Here is a 20,291-nt window from a genome sequence, read left to right as displayed (position 1 = left end):
TAGATAGATAGATAGATAGATAGATAGATAGATAGATAGATAGATAGATAGATAGATAGATTTTCATCAAGAATGAAAAGATGGAATTGGTGCATAGTGATCATTCTACGTGCTCTCTATCAGGAGCATTTCTAAGACATTAAAAACACATTTTCTCTTCATTTTAGAATAGTTGGCTCCTGAATTGAGAGGACGTCAATAATCTCATTTTCTTCTTTCTTCATTTTCTTCAAACTCTGGATATTGGTATGCAGTAAGATGTTTTAATGAGCTTTGACAGTTCACCCCAAATGCCAAGTTAACAAAACATGGTACAGATTTATGAGAACTCAAAGGTAGGCCAGGTAAGTTGTGTAAGCAGACTTTTAAAGGCTTTGAAGAGTTATTGGCTAACTTCCAATAGGATGAAAGTTCATCTGGAAAATTAAAGAGTACAGCAGGACACAGTGGCTCAATTCTCTAATGAAGCAAAATGAGATGTTAATACTATTGAGTGAGTGGAATTCAAACCTTGGAAAACTTATTTTTTTGGACAACAGCTCCTAGCTAGGGAATGCTAGTTAGGCAGTACAATATGTAATATTCCCAAACTCGGGTTGTATATATATTTATTATTTTATTTTAATGTATTCACCTATTGCCTCTCAGCTCACCCAGGCTGCCTAGATGAGAAACAGTAGACTGAAACATTCTTTTAATAGAGACCAAAACAACATTTTCCGGCTTCATAATGTAAGTAGCAAATCTGCATGAACACTTTCATTATGGGGAGGGGTCCTATATAGCACTGGCATTTCAATAAGTATAAGAATTCTTTTGTGCACTAGCTAGTATGCTACCCTGAGATCTTATGATATAAGCGTGTGCACGTGCGCGCGCACACACACACACATATAAATAATAAATAATCTCATTGAGTGACTTTGGGCCACTTACTCGCTCTTAGCCTGGTCTGCCTCACTGGATTGTTGTGAGTCATGTATGCCACTCTGAGCTCCTTGGAGGAAAGGTAGGAGGAATGTACCAAATGTAACAAATAATTAAATGCAATTTTAATATGGAGAAGTGTCTGAATTGCTATTCTCTTAATGTCACATGTAGTACAGACCTGCAACAGGCTTTGGAGTCATGGAACTGAAAGTACCTGTTCTTTAAAGACAGAAGACCTTCTATAGCAGTTATTCCCAAACTCTGGTCTTTTGGTGCTTTGGACCTCAGTTCTCAGAGGCCTCAGACATCTTGGCCAATGATCTGGGATTCTGGGAGCTAAAGTCCAAAAACACCTGGAAGGTCAAAGTTTGGGAATCACTTTTATAGGGAAGTGAATGGGCAGTTGAACTACAGTTCCCATCATGCCTAGCCAGGATAGCCAGGAGGGATGATAGAATTTTCAGTCCAACAAACCTCTAGAGAACCACATGTTTTGCACCCATATTCTATAACTATTTAATATAAATTAGCCAGTGCCATACAATACAATCTATGAACAATTAAACCGTAGTATTGTATAAGGACAGAGCTGGATGAATTGCCATGCACAAAATGTGTTTCTGAAACATTTTTCTGCTACAGCTAAAATTTCTTCAACTCAGTCCCTGCTGAGAGTGCCTGCAAAGTTTAATATAGCTTATCCAGACAGCTTTCACAATAAGCTGAAGGTGAACCAGCCCAACATAGTTGCTAGTGAAACTGAAATGGAAATAGTTCTTTCCCGATCCTTATTATTGTGGTTAAAGTGCAGAGGAATTCTCTTAGGGTTCATCTAGACTTTTGAAACGTGTTGCAACATGGTGGGTTTCACTGCTGTATTTCAAGAGAGTGTGCCATGCAGGCAGCCACTTGGCCTGGAAGGACTTGAAGACTAGCTAGTCCAATGGCAAATCACTATGAGCTTTGGACCTGAGCTATTTGTTGTTGGAAAACATCTGTGGTAATGGGCTAGGCATCTCTTCCTGACACGATTTTCCATTTTGTCAAAACTTGCTCATTTCACCATCTAAAATGGAATTGTCTTAGACCCTCTCTGATACTTATATTTCTGATGCTAGACTTGTGCTGCAACTACTGTTCTCAATAGTGCTTGATATCCTTTCTAAAACATCATCCTTTGGAATAACAAGGTGCCTGTCAAAGTTGCCAGTATGTGTAGGCATCATAGAGCTGTACAGGGACCATACAGTGTTGCTCATTCTGCAAAGTAAAGTAAGCCAGCAGCACCGGAAAAATGTGCAAGGAGATGCGAATGTTCCATACTGCCAGAAGGCACAGAGGAAAGTTGTGGGTGTTGTTGATTCTGCTACCAAATATTTTGATACCAATTACAGAGTGGTACAGGCAGGGATGTTTTCAGCACACCAACGAGACAGAAGTACAAATACTGAGTCAGAGCTAAAAAGTGTGGAAAATCACTTGCACCGCAACAGATGTATAACAGAAGACACTTATGTATAGCAGAGAATGAATCAGAGAGGCCAGGCACAACACTGCATTTTATGCAGAGGGTGATGGTTTATGTCTTGCACATGAAGTTGTTGGAATATTTTTGTTTCAATTGCCAGTCTTAAGACAACCTGTAGGTATTAACTGTTTCCCATGCTAACATCTGAATAGGCTTTTTAAAAATGAAGTATTTTCCTTATCTTTATGAGTAGAACTTCCTTGGTTGGTCATGTTTGAATCTACAGAAACTGTAGCTATCAGGCTCTTTTCTGAGGTAGATTTTCTTAGTCCATCTATTAATTTAGCTTTATTTGTCCTTGACTCCTTATCATTTTCTTGTTCAACATATCAGTCTTGACTTATGGCATGTTTTAACCCTGGAACTAGCTTTTGTACCACCATAAATTTACTTCTACAAAGGTAACCTGTGTCTTGAACTGAACCCTACCTATATTGTATATACTTTTAGTTTGCAAATGCTACCATGTGTGACAAGCAGAGGACATTCACAGGGTAGCTACACTGTAAAGTGACTCAATCAAGGATAGAAATTGGTTTGGGCAGGACAAGGAGTGGTTTCTATCCATGGTATATGTCCCCTGATCTTTCAGGAAAATGTTAATGAGTGCAGTTGTCATGAATAGAATGAAAGAGTGAAACAAAGAACAATTCCACACTGGCTGTCCAAAATTGCACAGCTAGTAAGAAGGACATGGGGAAAATGGATTAGTTTTTTTTTTCCATAGGAGCTGTTTTTCCCAGCAACATGATGATGTAGCAAAGTACTGGGCTGAGGAAACATCTTTCTCCAATGGTGTTTCTCAAATTTCCTTTTCCACTGCAGTGTTTTATCTATATTTGTTTATAATATTGCAAATTTATCCATCATCATAATCATCATCATCATCTTTTTTTATAATGCCCTTTCCACCAAAGAGTAGAACATCAAGCACATACTGTATAATTAAAAACAGATGATAAAACACAAGGCCATAAAATGCTAAAATACTAAAATAATATGCTAATATACTAAAACAAACCCCTTGAACAGTTCTACTTAAACCCAGCTATATGGGCTGTGTGGTCCTGTTGCCATTGAGATGTAAGCTGCTGAGCAGAACTGCAGTCTTTCTAAAATCTAAAAGTAGCACCAGCAACTTTCATTATAAGATTTTTGTGCCTGTCATACTTTTTGAAAACTGAATAATCATTTTGGTGTGGAGCTCATGACTGCAGTATATTCAGACAAAAGGGAAAATGGCACCAGCATTTTTCAGGAGGTAAAGTATGTTAGGCTATTGAACAATCAGTGCTTTTGGGGGGAGAGGAGATACCAATAAATAGAGAGAACACTGTTTTGACTCTTTTTTGCCCAACAAAATAATTCTCTATTTTATTTTCAACTATTTATTCAGTCTTGGTCTTCTGCCAGTTTATGATGATTTCTTGAAGTCCCTCTCTGCAGACTGCCTAAGGTGGCTTGCTTTCAATTACATTCTCCCTTGTGAGCCTGATAAACACCACCAGCCTGTTGTATGCCCCAAGAGGTGATTTGTTCAGATTTGGCAAGGTAAATAGTGGCATAGTTGTACATGCATATATACACACCCATATTAATGGATTTATACTCTTGCTGCAAGCAGATTTATTTGGAAACAATCCATTAATTTTAATGCATATTTTCCCATAAGATCCAGTAGCTTCAGTGCCCAAGCTGGAATTTCTTCTGTGAGCAGGGAAAATACTCCAGATTTTCAAAATTACTTGTTGGCTGGGATGTCTTTGGAATGGCAATCCCCCCAAAATAAATTTTATAAGATCATGTGCATCAATGCATATTTGGGCACATCCCACATTGTATGGGATGTCTGAATTTTGACAGTTGTTTATGCACACTAAATCCTTTGTGATAGAAATACATGGAAGAACCCCCATTGCTTGTCTCCAAAAATAGCTGAGCAGTTTGAGTGCTCTGTTCAAACACTCTTCAGCTGTATTCACAGTGAAAAATTATAGATAACATTTTGATCCCATGCTTCTAATCTAGGGAATCTGCTGTTTGGTGTTGTTATAATTTGCATATGTTGGGCTAGGACTCTGGAGACCAGGATTGAAATCCCTGCTTGACCACGGGCAAGCACTGGGCTTGGCTCACTGGGAAAGGCACACTATCTCAGCTTCAAAGGAGGGTTGTGGAAACCCCTCTAAGCAAATCTTGCCATTTAGGATAGTCATTGGATGCTCTTCTCAAAGCTGGATGACAGCTGAAGAAACAGGGCCTTTTCTGCTGTGATCCTCTTGGTATGGAACTTTTTTTAGAGGTTGGTTGCTGCCTTCTCCTCTTATACTCTGCCTTTTCCTGTAAATGGAAGCTCAAGGTACTTTATAAATTAAAAGAGCACCTGACAAATTAATACAGTTAGCCAATGGTATCTGCTGGGGTTTGGTTCCAGGACCCCCCATAGATACCAAAATCCATGGATGTTCAAATCTCATTAAATACAGTGACATAGTAAAATAGTGTCCCTTATAGAAAATGGCAAAATCAAGGTTTGCTTTTTGGAATTTATATTTTTTTTGAATACTTTCAAGCCATGTTTGCTTGAATCTGTGGATAAAGAATCCATAGATATGGAGGGATGACTGTACTTACAAATTATTAGGCAGCATGAAGTAGCCATCTCAGGCAGTAGAAACTAGCGGTGAAGAGTATTTCTGTGGTGGTGGAGTACTGAGCTGTGTGACTGGTGCATGTTATGCTCAGCCCGTCCTTCACCTATGAACTATCCTGTTGTTATCAGGCATAGTGGAAAAATCTGTCCCATCACCTGCATTTCCCAAAAGGTCATCTTCCAGTCAGATTCCCTGTCAAGAGCTGGCCCTGCCACTTTTCTTAACATGATTGCCATATGTCATCATCTTTTTTTTTTTTTTTTTTTTACCTTTCAGGGTGTGGAAAGTGAAGGAGAAGAGGCATTTTCATTGTGCAAAATAAATATACTTACTGTGGCCTTCTGTCTGGAGGAAACATTGGATAACATAAGAATTTTATTGGCCACTGATGAAGACTGTGAGTTGGAATGCGTTTGACTTCTGTTTTTATGAAGAATCTGATGAGACCTTGGGGCATCTATTTTCCTTCGACAAATGATTTATACCTTATAGACCTTCTCCCATATTGCTGTTTATAGTTTGGACTGTTTAGTTTTAATTTGAAAAATTTATTATTTTAGAAATCTATTTTATTTGTTATATACTGTTACATACACACACATTTTATATTATATGCTTTCTAAATGTGTGGCACTACAGATATAAGTAGAAATAGTTTGGGGATTATAGGAGTTGTAGTCTAAATCATTTGAAGGATGCTGGGTTGGACTGCCTCAAATCCCCACCCCCCAAAGAGACGACAGCTGCATTCTTCCTGTCTCTTAAGTGGTTGCCATGTTCTTTATTTTTAGAGATTGAATTGAGCCTCCTAGATGGATGTAAAAAGTTTTGGATTCTTAGTAAAAGGCCCTGCACAAAATGTTGCCTCTTACACAAGTTGTATTAAGCCTCCTTCTTGAGGAGCTGTCAGCCTGAATGCCCTCAAAATTTAGCTTTCACAGTTTTCCATCTGGGTCTTGGATGAAGCCGAAAAACTGTTTCAGATTTGTCTGTTCTTAAGAGAGAAAATTAAAGTCATATACACACACCTGCTAAATTAAAATGTTAACAGTTTTCCCAACAATTCCTTGTCTCCATGCCAAATACTATATATGTGACTACATATGTAACTACATGTCTTCACTAGTGCTTAAAAAGCCTTATTCTGACCCAGTGCTTAGCAGCATGAAATTGCATCCCCAGTATATCATACTCTCCAAGTGCCCCAATTTGGCAGGGACTGTCCTGATTTATCTGACTGTCCCACTTTCTCAGCAGCTTTAAAGATGTCCCAGTTTCACTCTGTACCTTCCACTTTGTCTCTTTATCTTCAGCTTATTGCTGAAAAATGAGTCCAAAGTAGAAAAGTAGGTTGCACTCAATTAACTCAGCAGGGAGGAAGAAGATGGGAGAGGAGACAATCTTGCACTTCCCAATAGGCTTAGGCAAAAGCAAATTGCTGCAGCCTCTCCTAGCTTGTGTCTTCTTTATCAGTTACTTCTGCCATCTTGACCATGCTATGATGATGATTGGCCACAGATATCTAGGTTTTCAACTGTGAAATCTGTATGTGCATTGTGATTCTCTTGTAAATCGGCACCTGTTGTTAAATACATAAAAATCTAGCATAGTTGCTAATGATCTCTTGAGCACTGCGTAGTTTCATCCTGAATTACAGCTTTCTCGCAGCTATCAAAAAGCTATAACTGAGGAAATTTCTAAATACAATCCAGTGTCAAGAGCAGGCAAACTCTGGCCGTCCATTGTCATAATACCTTCATTGTTGTTGCATGCCTTCAAGTTGTTTCCAACTTATGGTGACTCTATGGAAAACCTATCATGGGTGTTTCTTGGCAAGATTTGTCCAGAGGTTTGCCATTACCTTCCTCTGCAGCTGAGAGAATATGGTTTCATGGGCAAGCTGAGAACTGAACCTGGTCTCCACTCAACCACTATGCCACTCTGGTTCTTTCATAATGCCTTACCATTGGTTAAAGTGGCTAGAGTTTCTCAGTAGCAGGGTTGCCAAGTCAGAAGCATTTCTATCTTTAAGGTTTCATGGTCCAAACCAGCAAGTGGGACTTTGTGATGCCATAATGGTGGGTTCTTGAACAGCAGGCAGGGAGCAGGGTAGGAGATGGTTGGAACTGCTTCTGGGTCACCTGTTTTGGGAAACAAATATGAAGGCAAATAAAGACATAAAATCTGGCTGACCCAGTAATATAATAACCCAGAGCTGGGGTGCCCAAATGTTCCCAATGGCCACAATTTCTGTAGTGGCAACTATATGGCTTTGTTACTGACTTTCCCCCCCCGAAGGTAAAATATCCTAGATTTTAATAAAAGTCTAGATGGTTCTAATGTCTAGCAGTGATTCCCAAACTTTGGTCCTCCAGGTGGTTTGGACTTCAACTCCCAGAAGCCACAGCCAGCTTGTTCAACAGTCAGGAATTCTGGGAGCTGAAGTCCAAAACCCCCCCAGAGAACCAAAGTGTGGGGACCACTGGGTTAGAGTATTGAACTAGAATCTCAAAAATCAAGGTTCATAATCCCTACATGGCCATTTGACAGCCTACAGCATTTTGTTTTTCAGATAAAAGCCTTTGTGAAGACCTTGCATAATGTTATATTCTCCAGCTGGGTTTATTTCACCTGGGTGATTATCACAACCATCTTCTATGTGCAGTGAAATTAACAGAGATTTCCATTTGTTGAAATCATATGGAGACTGCAACTGCACACTGCCTTATTACTAAATGAATATAGCATGCCCTTCAATAATTCTCTAAACTCTCAAATGCCTTGGAAATAATATGCTGGAATATTACTGAACTGTGACTGAAGCACCATTTGTGCTAAATGTGACAGTGCACAAATGATATTCCTCAATAAAAGTTCAAACTACATTAATCTTTCACAGAGGTTCATTGACTAGGAAGATGCCTTCAAAATGACTTCTAAACATTTTTGCCGTGTCTATTTTTCAGACACACACCTATTAATTTCCCTCCTATATACATAATTTTACGGGTAAATTATATTGTTTCTATATTAGCATTAGCAAAAACATTATTGGGTCTATGTTTGTAATACAGAAATCCCTCTTGGAACATGGTATCATTAAATATAATGTGTAATAGTCGGCAATGTAATATAGTTCTTATTTTCATTCCTTTGGGATGAACAGACATAATTCACCAGCAGATTTGCTCTCCATGCCTAGACTGAGTTACAGCCGTTCCAGCAAAGGGGAAAAAAATCACAGTTTACTGCTCTTGCAGCTACACGTTCCTTCTCATGTTTGCTATACAATCATTTAGTAACATACATTGGCCATATACACACAGAATAGTAGGCCAGATTTTTGGTCAGTGTTGACATACTGTATATTATTTTTATTTGGTGCATCGGTCCAGCTCACTCTGAGAGCATTTCTAAAGAGTGGGGCATAAATACAATAATAAATAAATAATTCCCTCTCAGCTCCTCCAGCTATTGGAAGAAGCTCAACAAACAAGTCATTAGTTGCTTAGTATCTTGTTCAAACCTTGCATCCTAAATAAATCAGGATTTGTAAGTCAAAAGCAAACCATAATTTATGATCCTGGTGTGTTGAAGAGTGTGGAGACATCAGGCAGACTGGCACTAGGCAATGGGAATGAAGCCAGGAAATGGCGGGGACTCCTCCCAGGACTGAGTATATAACAGGGAGGAGCAGGTTTGAAGGGGTTGTTGATGATCAGTATGCTCTGAGGGGCGAAAAGCTGTTGAGCCTAGGTTAGATTGCTGTGAGGGGCAGTTAGAAAGTCTTTTAGGTACCAAAGAATGGGACGAAGAGATTATACTGTTGTAGTGTCCTGTGGGAGACATAGTGTTTGGTGACTAGTCAAGTCACTTGTAACCAGAAGGTTTATAAGATACAAAAGTTTAATAAAGGTTCTGTGAAAACATAGGGGCTAAACAGACTGGCATAAAAAGCTGGCTTCCAGCTGGTTTGGATACAAGGCATACAGACGATACAAGCCCCCAAGACTTCCCAGACATGAGCTTAGCTTTCCAGACGTGGGCTGGCTTCCTGGTGCTCCAGTGGCATGTTTATACACTGTGTGCCACCAGAACACCTTAAAGCTTCTGGCCATGGCGGGGGGGGGGGGGGGGGGGGGGGGAGAGCCGGCTTTTTGCCAGCCCAAAAAAGGAGTGGCTCTTTGCCACTCCCATTTCGGCAGGCAAAAAAGTGGATTGGGACCATGAGGTGCAGTTGCTGCGGCCCCAATCCAGCTTCAGAAATGGCAGCTTAAAGCAGCCCTTTTGGGGTGGTCTGTTTCACCCCGTGTCTGTAAGGGAACATCTATAAAGCTATAAAGAACCAGTTACAAAGACAAACTAAACAAATTGTCAAAATGTATAACTAATAAAGTATTTATACACTGTATACATTGTGAACACCATCCACTAAAAGAAATACTGTATTCAGCCTGACTTGCAAATAAATTTCTTACTTTGTTTCAACAAGCAACTGTCTGAAGGGATTTCAGAAACACATTAAAAACGCTACCAACATTGAAAAAAGTCTTTTAGATTTGAGACACATTAGAGAGTGGGTGTGTGGCTGTCAAAGAACAGTTGGTGACAAGCTGGGGGGAAAATGAAACCCAGAGTGCTGTCATCTAAAGAATTTTAGTGCAGGACACACTTAAGAGAGTCTCAGGTAGTGAATAATTGGTGGGACAGTGGACATCATGTTCACCTAATAGGTGGCATTGGTGGCACACATTAAAAAGGAGTGGAAGGTTTTCAGAGCTTTTGACAGTCCCATGTTGTCACCTTCACAGAACTGATGGCAGTGGTGGGATCAAAAAGACCCATTGTGCTGCCATCTGAGTAAAGAGGTTTGGTGGGTGAGTCTCACCTTCACAAAGAGCAACAAGCCAGGATCCCAGGTTAGGATGATATGCCAACCCAACCACCTCTGGCTGGTTTATTGGGGTTGTTGTTGTTGTTGCTTTGTTGTATGCCTTCAAGTTGTTTCCAACTTTTATGGTGACCCTAAGGCAACTCTATCATGGGGTTTTCTTGGCAAGTTTTGTTCAGAAGAGGTTTGCACTTGGCTTCCCCAGAGGCTGAGGACATATGCCTTCACCATGGTCATCTAGTGGGTTTTATGGCTGAGCTGAGAATCGAACCCTGGTCTCCAGAGTCATAGGCCAACATTCAAACACTGTGCTGGCTCTCTATTGAGGTTGTAGTGACTATCAGTAATTCAAAATAATTTCTTCCTTTCTTTCCATTGTATTTGCTACATAAAGACATGGGAGCTGTACAGACAGCCCTGTTTGCGCGATTCTATGCCACCCCTGGAAGCACTGGGTTGGGGACATGGCCTGGTGTAAAAAGGACCTGCAAAACACGGCTCCTATTTGTGTTGTATAAGGGGTGCCATAAGCACCCTGGCACAGCTTTATGATGCCCCTCATGCACAGTGCCATTTGAGCTCTGCATACGAGGGCTGTCATCATGGCGCTGCTGTCTGGATGGGCGCACACCAAGATGGCGGCCCGCAGGCGGTGGTAGGGCTCTGAGCATGTGAACGCTCAGCCCTACTGCAGCCATCATTTGGGTGCAGGCCAGTCTGTACACCCTCATAGTGGTATGTCATGCCTTAAAAATATTGGAACACTGCAGTTACATATCTTCCCTCTTTTGTATATTAAAATGTCTTGACCATTTACCAGGAACTGATAGACTATTTTAAAGCATTCACCTATTGCTTGCAGCTCACTAGAGTCCTCCAGGCTGTTCACAGCATATACAACATTTAAAATATTAAATACATAGATAAAAACATATAAAGACAGACAACTTCCTGAAAAATAGTTTGAAAACTACATATAGTTAAAACAGCCAAAGCAGCTATCCCATTTTAAGATCCAAAGGCCCTGCAAGCAGTTTTAGCAGCCCACTGGAAACTCAAAAGGGATAAACACAGCCTGACTTAACTTGGGTGGGAATTCTATATTTTGGGTGCTGCTACAGAGAAAGCACTGTTACATATATCTACCAACAAAGCTTGTGGGGTTAGTCTATGTACATAATTTTATCTTTCTGATGATATATTACACCACAGACTAATTTTTCAGGGAAGAATTGCTGTAGAAAGTACTAATCTAGGGCAAATGTCTAAATAAGAGAGAACTAAAAGTGTATTACTTAAGTGTGCATACATGTTGCTGTTTTGGATTCAAAAGTACCAGCACTCTTTTATTAAAGACAGGAATGGAACATATGATGATATTTATTTCAGTGTATTTCATCCAAACAACACGTTAATAGAATGGCTGGTTATAGCTGACTGGGACTAATGGGAGCTGAAGTCCAACAACATTGGGAGGGTCACACGTTTTTCTTCTCTGCAGTGTCAGGTCTGATTGAAGCAGACATTTTACCATTTATACACATTGTTTTGTGAATTAATGATGTGTTATGATCATTATTTAACTGTGGGACTTCAGTCAGGAAAGGGATCAATTTTGTTTACAAGACTTTTTTTTTTTTTAAGTGCAATAGTATAGCAGCTCTTTCAGGAAGCCAACTGATTTGGAGATATTCAGCTGCTCCTAATAAAAATGAGTAACAACATATTTGTCCACACATGGGTTTTACTCATGGATTGTTGCTAGTAAAATACAGACCAAACACATCAGTTCGTACACTCTGTGTTATGAGCTGTACTGAGAAAATTATTAATATGCTTGTGGATGAGGAGTAAATATTTAACAAAATTTGTCTGGGTGAGCCTTGTATGAACAAGTGAGAGATGTTTCCCTGCAGACTACTTCATTTCCTTTTATTCATCTCACTGATGATCCAAACAGTTCCCTGTGCCTAACAGAGTTTTGTGTTTCTGTTTCATTGTAAAACAGCCCCAGGGCCAACTCTGCTATGAGAAAAGGTAAGGCGGTTGCCTCAGGCCACAGTGGTGGCCAATGACATAATCTCCTTTTTCCTCTGTTGAAGGACAGAGGTGTTTGTTCCATAGCCAACCTGTCCTGCATCCTTTCAGTTTAGTTTACTGCCCTCAGATGTGATAGGGGATGGAGTGTCATCATCACTGCCAAGATCCAGCTGCTGGTCTGGTTGGCTTCTGCTGATGGAAGAGAGGTAAGGAGGCATCATCTTGTCTTTCACCCAAGGAAGCAAAGTATCTTGGGATAGTTATGATTTATTTGGAACAACTCATCCTGAATATTTTTTTTCCTGCCTATACATCTGGGAGATTCTTTAACATGTAATCCAAAATTAAATTTTCCCAACGTTTACTCAGATGTGAACTCCACTGAAGCTGCTGCAAATAGACAAGCATTGGATTGTGTTGTTAGCACTGCCACCACATTCCTATACAATTGTTATTGTTGTTGTGGGCCTTCAAGCTGCTTCTGACTTATGGCAATCCTAAGGCCACAGGGTTTTCTTGCCAAGATTTGTCGTGTGTGGGAGTTGCTATTGCCTTCCCCTGAGGCTGAGAGAGTGTGACTTTCCCATTGGGTTTCCATGGCTGAATGGGGATTTGAACCCTGGTGTCCAGAATCATAGTCCAATGCTCAGACCACTACATCATACTTTCCCATACAATCTACCCGCACAAAATTAACAAAAAAGGGTAAATTTCTACCTATAGTGATGTGAGCAATGAAAAGAGGATAATGACAGCTCATGAGGCCCTAACAACGTCATATGAGTGCAGAAAAAGTGTTTTTTGTATGTTTCTGTTAAGGAACCATCCCAGGTAATATCTGACCTGAGCTTTTGATAGACAGAAATGTGAGGAGGAAAAGGAGTGGGGAAGAGTTTTCTAAGATTTCATATTTTTGTAATACGTTTTACTTTTTAAGCGTTCCGACCGAAGAAAATAAATATGTTAGTCAGTTAATTGAGCCACCTTTCCAACTGATTAATCTAACTCCTTAATTGACATAACAGTACAGTCCTAGGCTGAATCCTTTGTTCCTGCAAACAGCTAGGGAACTGAACGTTTTGCTCTTCATTATAAAGCAGCAGAATTTTACATGGGCAGGCTATTATATTGACATTGCTTCAGACCGAGTCATTGTAATAAGAGCCAAGTGGTCTTTAACAATTTAACGCAAGATTTATTTATTTCTTTATCACTGCAAAGGGAGGAATTTGATACGATATGTCAGAGCTTGAATAGAAAATTATAGGCACTGGCATAGACTTTCATGAGGTCTTACTTACAGAAAGCATAATTATTTTTTGCATTTTATGAAAACCAGTGAGTGAGACAGCATGGTAAAATCAGTTTGGGTTTGGTTGTTGTACTTCATTTTATTTACATCATATTATTATGTGGCAGGTCCACAATTATACCTGTATATATAAATACATTCGGTGACTGACTTTGGTACATGCAAAATACAAGGTGAGCCTTAAGTTCTGGGTATGCTATTTTAGGAGAGCCATGTAGAAAATTTAAGCAATATGGTGCTCCCTCACATTCTTCTCTCCCCAATAGGCATTTGGACCTTGCCATATCAATACCTTACTAATAACAATACTCTATCAAAAGCAGACGCTACTACTCGACTATTCCTGTCTTCCTCTTTGGAAAGAAATGTATGAAAAGTTGCAACAATATGTTGCAGTATATCCGAGTTTACAAAAAGGAGTATTTACATTCAAAGCCTGGAATTCAGGCCTTTTGAAGGAAGGAAATAAAATACAACTCCTTTTCTGAAGGAAGGAAAGGAAGGCCCTTTGAAGGAAGGAAATAAAATAACTCCTTGCAGACTTCTCCACCCTGTGCTATTTGACTTTTGGCTCTCCACCTGAATATTTATTATATAGATATATAATGTGGAGCCTCCCTCCCTCCCTCTGCTTTCCCCTCCCCTTTTGTACATACACCGTTTGGAGTGTAGGCATGGGAGACTTTCCATATGCCCATTCTTTTCCCTCCTTCTGAAACATCTTTTTCTAATGGTAGTGACCATGGATGATCTACATAAATTCAACCTACATAATGAAGACATCAAAATAGTTAAATATTTCCTGTATCTTGGATCAAACTCTGTCCACAATGGTAACTGTAGCCAAGAAATAAGAAGAAGACTAATAACTGGAAGGGCAGCCATGAAAGGACTAGATCTTAAAGAGTAAAGATATAAAACTGAGCACTAAAGTTAGAATCGTCCAATCCTATCAACATGTATGGATGCGAGATCTGGACAGTGAAGAAAGCGATTAAAAAGAAAATAGATTCATTTGAGATGTGGTGCTGGAGAAGAGTGCTGAGAATACTGTGGACAGCCCAAAAGACAAACAAATGGATCCTTGAACAGATCAAGCCTGAACTCTCCCTGAAAGCCAGGATGATTAAATTGAGGCTGTTGTACTTTGGTCACATCATGAGAAGGTATGCATTGTTGGAAAAGACAATAATGCTAGGAAAGACAAAAAGCAGCAGAAAGGAAGGAAGATAGCAAACCAGATGGCTAGACTCAGTTAGGGACCTGAGTCTACAGGACCTAAGCAGAGGATAGTGAGGCTTGGAGTGCTTGGTTTAGTGCTTGGTTAAAATATATCTAGTATGCTCCTGTGATTTGTTATATGCTGCTGTATGATTGCTGGGCAGATTTTCCAAAATGGTAAGGTGTATGTGGTTGTTATTTTGTGTCTTCAAATTTTGTTTGATTCATGATGACCCTAAGGTGAGCCTATCATAGGGGTTTCTTGACAAGTTTTTTCAGGATGGAAGCAAGTATTTATTCGTTTGTTGTGTTTATGTGTAATGGATAAAAACATTTGAAACAATGTTTAGATAAAAACTTTTAAAAACAAAGTAAAAATACTACATAAAATTATTTTGAAAATCAAGCAGTTAAAACAGTCAGACCAGTTTCAAGGGCGAAAGACCATGTGGAACAACTTTATTTTAGGTGTTTATTGAAAGCTTGGAAGAAATGGAACCAGTCCTACAATCAGGGCTGCTACAGAGGAAGCCCTGTCTCTTCCTGTTTTCTAAGGAAATGTAGAAGAGTGATGATGTTCATATAAACAAACAAACAAACAAATATTTGCCTCCCTTGATGGGGGGAGGGAAAACCCTGGGGGAATTATCCCTAAGCCAATGAGTCGTGTAAACAAAGCCTTTGAATGAGAGACAAATTTCATCTGCTATTCTGCCTCTTGATAAATTTACAAAAGAGTTCAGTATGTTTTTCTGATTGAGCTGATATCTATGATCTCTTAAGTCTCAAGTCTAATTGATCATAATGGAATATGGGACAAAATTCTTTCCTTTTGGAAACTTAAGTAAATTGACATAAATTGAAGTAAAGGGTTGGAGGCATGAAAGTAAACATGATTTATTGGACTGCTTTAGATGATGTCTCAGAAGGTAAATTCAGTACTTTCATTTAAAAGATTAGTCACCTAATCCTTGAACAGCAATTACAGCATGAACAACCTTATTAGGCAAAACACGTTACATAATTTAGAGTGCTAACTCTATTGATAAATCTATTCAGCAAAGCTGAACTCATGGCACCCAACTTAGATGGGCACGTGGTTAACCCTTTTCATCTTTGGACAATCATGAATCAGTGGCCCAGTATATGAACCAATTTCCATGTGATATAATTTGCTTAAAGAGATTCTTGGAAATGTTCTACCTTTGCAAATGCAAATCCTTTCTTCTATAAATTTCAGGTCTGAAATGCTTTTTTCTCTATGCAAAGTGTTTTCTACATCGCAATAATGAAATGATCTTGGAAGGTAGGCCTTGTCTGTAAATTCAGCTATCATGATCTTCTCGTCTCTGTTTCTTGCCTTAAGAAAGAAATGAGAAATTGGAAAAGGGGATGGGGCCAGGGCCAAGCATATTGTGGGATGTTACATAGGCAATATGGGAGAAGTCTGTAAATATTCCAGGGTATACTATGTATATGTGATGCAGAGGGGAAATTATGTGGCAAGAAATGCTGGAAAGAAGTTTCAATCTGAATTTTAAAGAAAATATTTGGGGGGCTGAACCTATTTTCAGGATAGCATTAAAACCCAGATCAGATTACTATCCAGTGCCTGTAAGTCACTAGCTGCCAATGATTACAATATGTAATTTTATGCGAATTAAGTAGAGGAAAATGTTTCTGCTAGAATGTCTCACAAGGCCACAGTGGGGTGGATAGGTAGTCCAGGTAAGTGTATTTGTCTGATCAGAATGAGTATATCTGTAGGCGTGAAAGAGAGAGGATCACCTGTGAATGTGCAGTCTGTTTCTAAGCATGCTTTAGTGCTGGCCCTTGAGTGTTTATTGCTGTAATTCTGTTTTACACATCTGCCTAACGTTAATTGTATTTTATCCTGCCCTTAATTAAAGGTAGCATACCTGGTTCTCCCCTGCCCATTTCATCTTATCTAGATACATTAGGCAGGGATAGAGAGTGGGTTTGTAGTCATTCAGATGGCATGTTGGGATTTGAACTAAGGCAACCTTCCCCAATCCACAATTTCCAGATATTCTGGATTACAGTTCCTATCATCCCAGCCAGCATGGAGGGTCCCAAGTTTGAAAAAGGTTGAACAAAGATTTTCTTTTCTTTTTAATTTTCTTTTTGATTTTTTGAATTCAAAAACATACTTTCAAATATATGAAATAACTTTAAAACAACAAAAACAGAAGCAACCACAGAAAACATAACCTCCTAACATAAAATACAAAATAAACACACAAAATAAACATTACACTTATGACTCCCCTCTAGCTGAAAACCTTTAACTCAAATTATATTAAACTGCCTAAATGTTATACCCAAGTTATACTTCTACTATAAACATATTATTATTACCTTTATCTTATGTTATAAAACTCCAAACTGATAAGTTTCCCCATTGTTGTCTCAAAAATTGATAAACACGTGCCAATCTTGTTTTAAATTAACCAAATACTTTTCTTTAATCAACATTGTCAGTTTGTCCATTTCAGCAAGTTCATAAAGCTTCACCAGCCAATTTTCTGTTTCTGTTGGAATAACAGTTTTTCTTTCTTTCTCTGAGCATAGATTATTTTCACTGTCGTAGTCATGTATTGTAGAACTCTTCCATATTTACTTTCAATATGTTTTTCTGTCATTCCCAATAGGTCAAATTCAGATATCTTCTGAAACTTTATTTTGACAATGTCCTCTAACTTTAGATGAATCTAAGTCCAAAATTTCTGAGCTTTATTGCATGACCATGACAACCTTTAGATTCCATTTCCAGCATTTGTTAGTAGCTTTTCTGAAAATGCTACTAGATGTTAAACAACATAAGTGTTAAATACCATCTATACATTGTTCTATAGAAATTTTCTTTCAGATCATAACTCATAGTAATTTTTAATGATTTTGTCCAAGCTTTTCCCCACTGTTGTAAATGTATTTGAATACCGATATCCAAACAAAGCAGTTGAACAAACATTTTCTGAGCCTGACAAATGGCAATTGTGTGCACTCCTGCGCATTGCCTGTTTCCACCCACAACCAATGTCCTTGGAAAGCAGAGACAGACAACACAGGAGAAGACAGAAATGAAGCTAAATGGGGCTTTCCCCCTCTGTGTCCTTTCTGTGTAAAACAAATCTCTGCTGTGTTAAATAATTCCCTAGTGGCATGTCTCTTCTCCTGTGTAACTCCAGTTCAGTAGCCTCAAATGATGACATGTGTCCCTGTCTACGAGAGCTTTTGGCTGAGGCTGAGTAAGCTTTCTGGTAAGACAGATGTTCACCCTTTGGATATAAAATAGGAAATTCATCTGATGTCTCATCAGTACAAAAGTGATGATAGGCCTTGTCTCCTATGTAAACATCTACATCTATTATTTTGAATCTGTAATGATAGTTTCAAATCGGACTATAAACTCCCTACAAAACAAATATAACAAAAATAAATGAAAGAAAACCTGGTTGTAATTGATAAAACTAGTCTCATACCCTCGAATAATTCACATATGAAAAGTGAGGCAAGAAACAGATGTGAAAATCATGATAATGACTGAGCAACATCATTGAGTAAGGAAGATGGCAAAAATTATTAATGAGAAAGAACACACAAGCCAGGAGAGGCTGCAGCAGTTTGCTTTTGCCTGAACCTACCAACAAGAGCCTACCAGCAATTCTGCCCCTCCATTCCTTCCTTTTCAGTTAACTAATGGCAAACTGCTTTTGTACCTTGAACTGCCTGCAGTAGTCAAAGTGACCTGAGGACAAAAGGAGAGGTGGGAAGAGGAGAGGGAAACTGGGACATTTTAAAAGCAGTTGAGAAAGTGGGGTGACAGAGGATTAACTGGGATTGTCCCTGAGAAACTGGGACAGTTGGAGGGCATGCAGTCCCTGCATTGCCTTGGATGCAATGTAATGTTTCTCTTTTTCTGAATGGTCCTTTTGTAGCCACTTGACTATTTCTTGGTCTTCCCCCCTGGGAAGAAGATGCCACCAGCAGACATGGCAGTTCGCTTGGGCTCCATTGTTGCCCCGGACTTGCAAACCAGCTATGGATAAGTGTGCACAGCCTCCCTTCTTAAATTGAACCTGAAACAAATCCTTTTCTGCAAACTTGCAGAATTATGATCATCTTAAGTCACATTGTAAGTTGTCTATAAATGTATTGTTTTCAAATTGTCCAAAACGGAATTAGAGGTATGGTGATAAATTGTGACATACAGTCATCAAAACAGTCCTCATAGCCATGCTTCCCAAAGCAAATCCCAAAATGCAGGCAGGTAACAATACTTTTCAACAAACCTGTTACACTATACTAGTTTTCACCTCTACTGTTGACAAGGCTTAATTTTTTTTTAAGAAAAAGTTTTTTTAAAAATCTAGACGTTACTTTTTAAATAATAAACCATTCCTTTCTCTGCCAAATAATTTGCACTTGTAAAGGAATAGCTCACAGCAATATATTGTTGATGAAAAGATCAGTTTCCCCCAGCAACAAAGATTTCAGCAAAGCTCAGAGGAAACAGAGAAACTTGAAGGTGATGTGAAGTCGAAGGCTTTCATGGCTGGCATCCATAGTTTTTTGTGGGTTTTTTGGGCTATGTGGCCATGTTCTAGAAGATTTTCTTCCTGACATTTCACCAGCATCTGTGGCTGGCATCTTCAGAGAAAGGAGAAGATTGATGAATTCATCACAGCTAATCAAGAACCTTGGAACTTCAGCTCCACAAGCCCTGGCTCCACTACCTAACTGACAGGAACCAAGGAGAGAGAAGCTTACTGCAGACATATCAATCTCTATTTAACTAAGGCCTGTTACAGACTGCCAAAATAAAGCTCCTTCGGGTCTCTTTGGAGGTATGCTATTTAAATGATGCACGGCTCCTAAGAGTCCGGAGGTCGCACCAAAGCCACACTCCAGTCCTAAGCACTGGAGTGCAGCTTTGGTGCAGCTTCTGGATTCTTAGGGTGCATGCATCATTTAAACAGCATACCTCCAAAGAGACCCGAAGCAGCTTTATTTTGGCAGTCTGTAACAGGCCCTAGTCAGGAGTTTAGGATGGGGTTAATTTTCATCCTCTTTGTTGTAAAAGTTTAAGGACAGAGTGCAAAATTTCCAGAAGAACTGGACTTCAATGTTGTCAGTTGGAGGATTAGTCACATATGCCATGTCACCTTATGCAATACTGAGCTGGTTGTTCAGTACTGGTTCTCTATCAACATTTAACTAAACTGGTTTATGTTTATGATGAACTGCTATAATTTATTTACAGAGTGTCATCACTCTAAAAACACCATATATAAGGCTTTATAAACAATGAAGACAGGTTCCTGCCCTCAAGGAGCTTCAAATGCAAATGCTGAGAGTGGGGAAGACAACAAGGGAAGAGAAAGGAAGGGTAAGAATGAAAGAGTCAAGAGTAATGCAGGATTATGGTGAGCAAATGCAGTTATATGTACTTAAACCTGGTTGTATTCTTTGAGGATAAGAATGAAGGCCTTGTTTCATGTGTTCTTTTTGGTACTTTCATGCACCAAAATGAATTGCAGAAACATATTAAAATGTTGGAATGAAAAGGTATGTAGCTTCAGAAAGAAAAAGTAACACCTTCATATTTGGATCCACCTGTGTTGGTTGACCAAACCTTATTTGTCAAATTTGAATAAATGTGAGGTTTACATCTGTCTGACTGGGCTTGCCTGT

General features: G+C 39.1%; 1 long non-coding RNA gene across 1 annotated transcript; it reads left to right on the top strand.

Annotated features, from left to right (window-relative positions):
- The first annotated feature begins 1,425 nt into the window (after positions 1–1,425).
- Positions 1,426–6,732, top strand: LOC121929908. Its single transcript, XR_006103773.1, has 2 exons — positions 1,426–4,009; positions 5,389–6,732. It is a non-coding gene; the product is annotated as an uncharacterized LOC121929908 (long non-coding RNA).
- The last annotated feature ends 13,559 nt before the right edge of the window (positions 6,733–20,291 follow it).

The sequence above is a fragment of the Sceloporus undulatus genome, chromosome 4, assembly GCF_019175285.1.
Source record: "Sceloporus undulatus isolate JIND9_A2432 ecotype Alabama chromosome 4, SceUnd_v1.1, whole genome shotgun sequence".
NCBI lineage: Eukaryota > Metazoa > Chordata > Lepidosauria > Squamata > Phrynosomatidae > Sceloporus > Sceloporus undulatus.
Note: the sequence above shows the minus strand (reverse complement) of the source record. Positions and strands in the feature narration are given on the sequence as shown.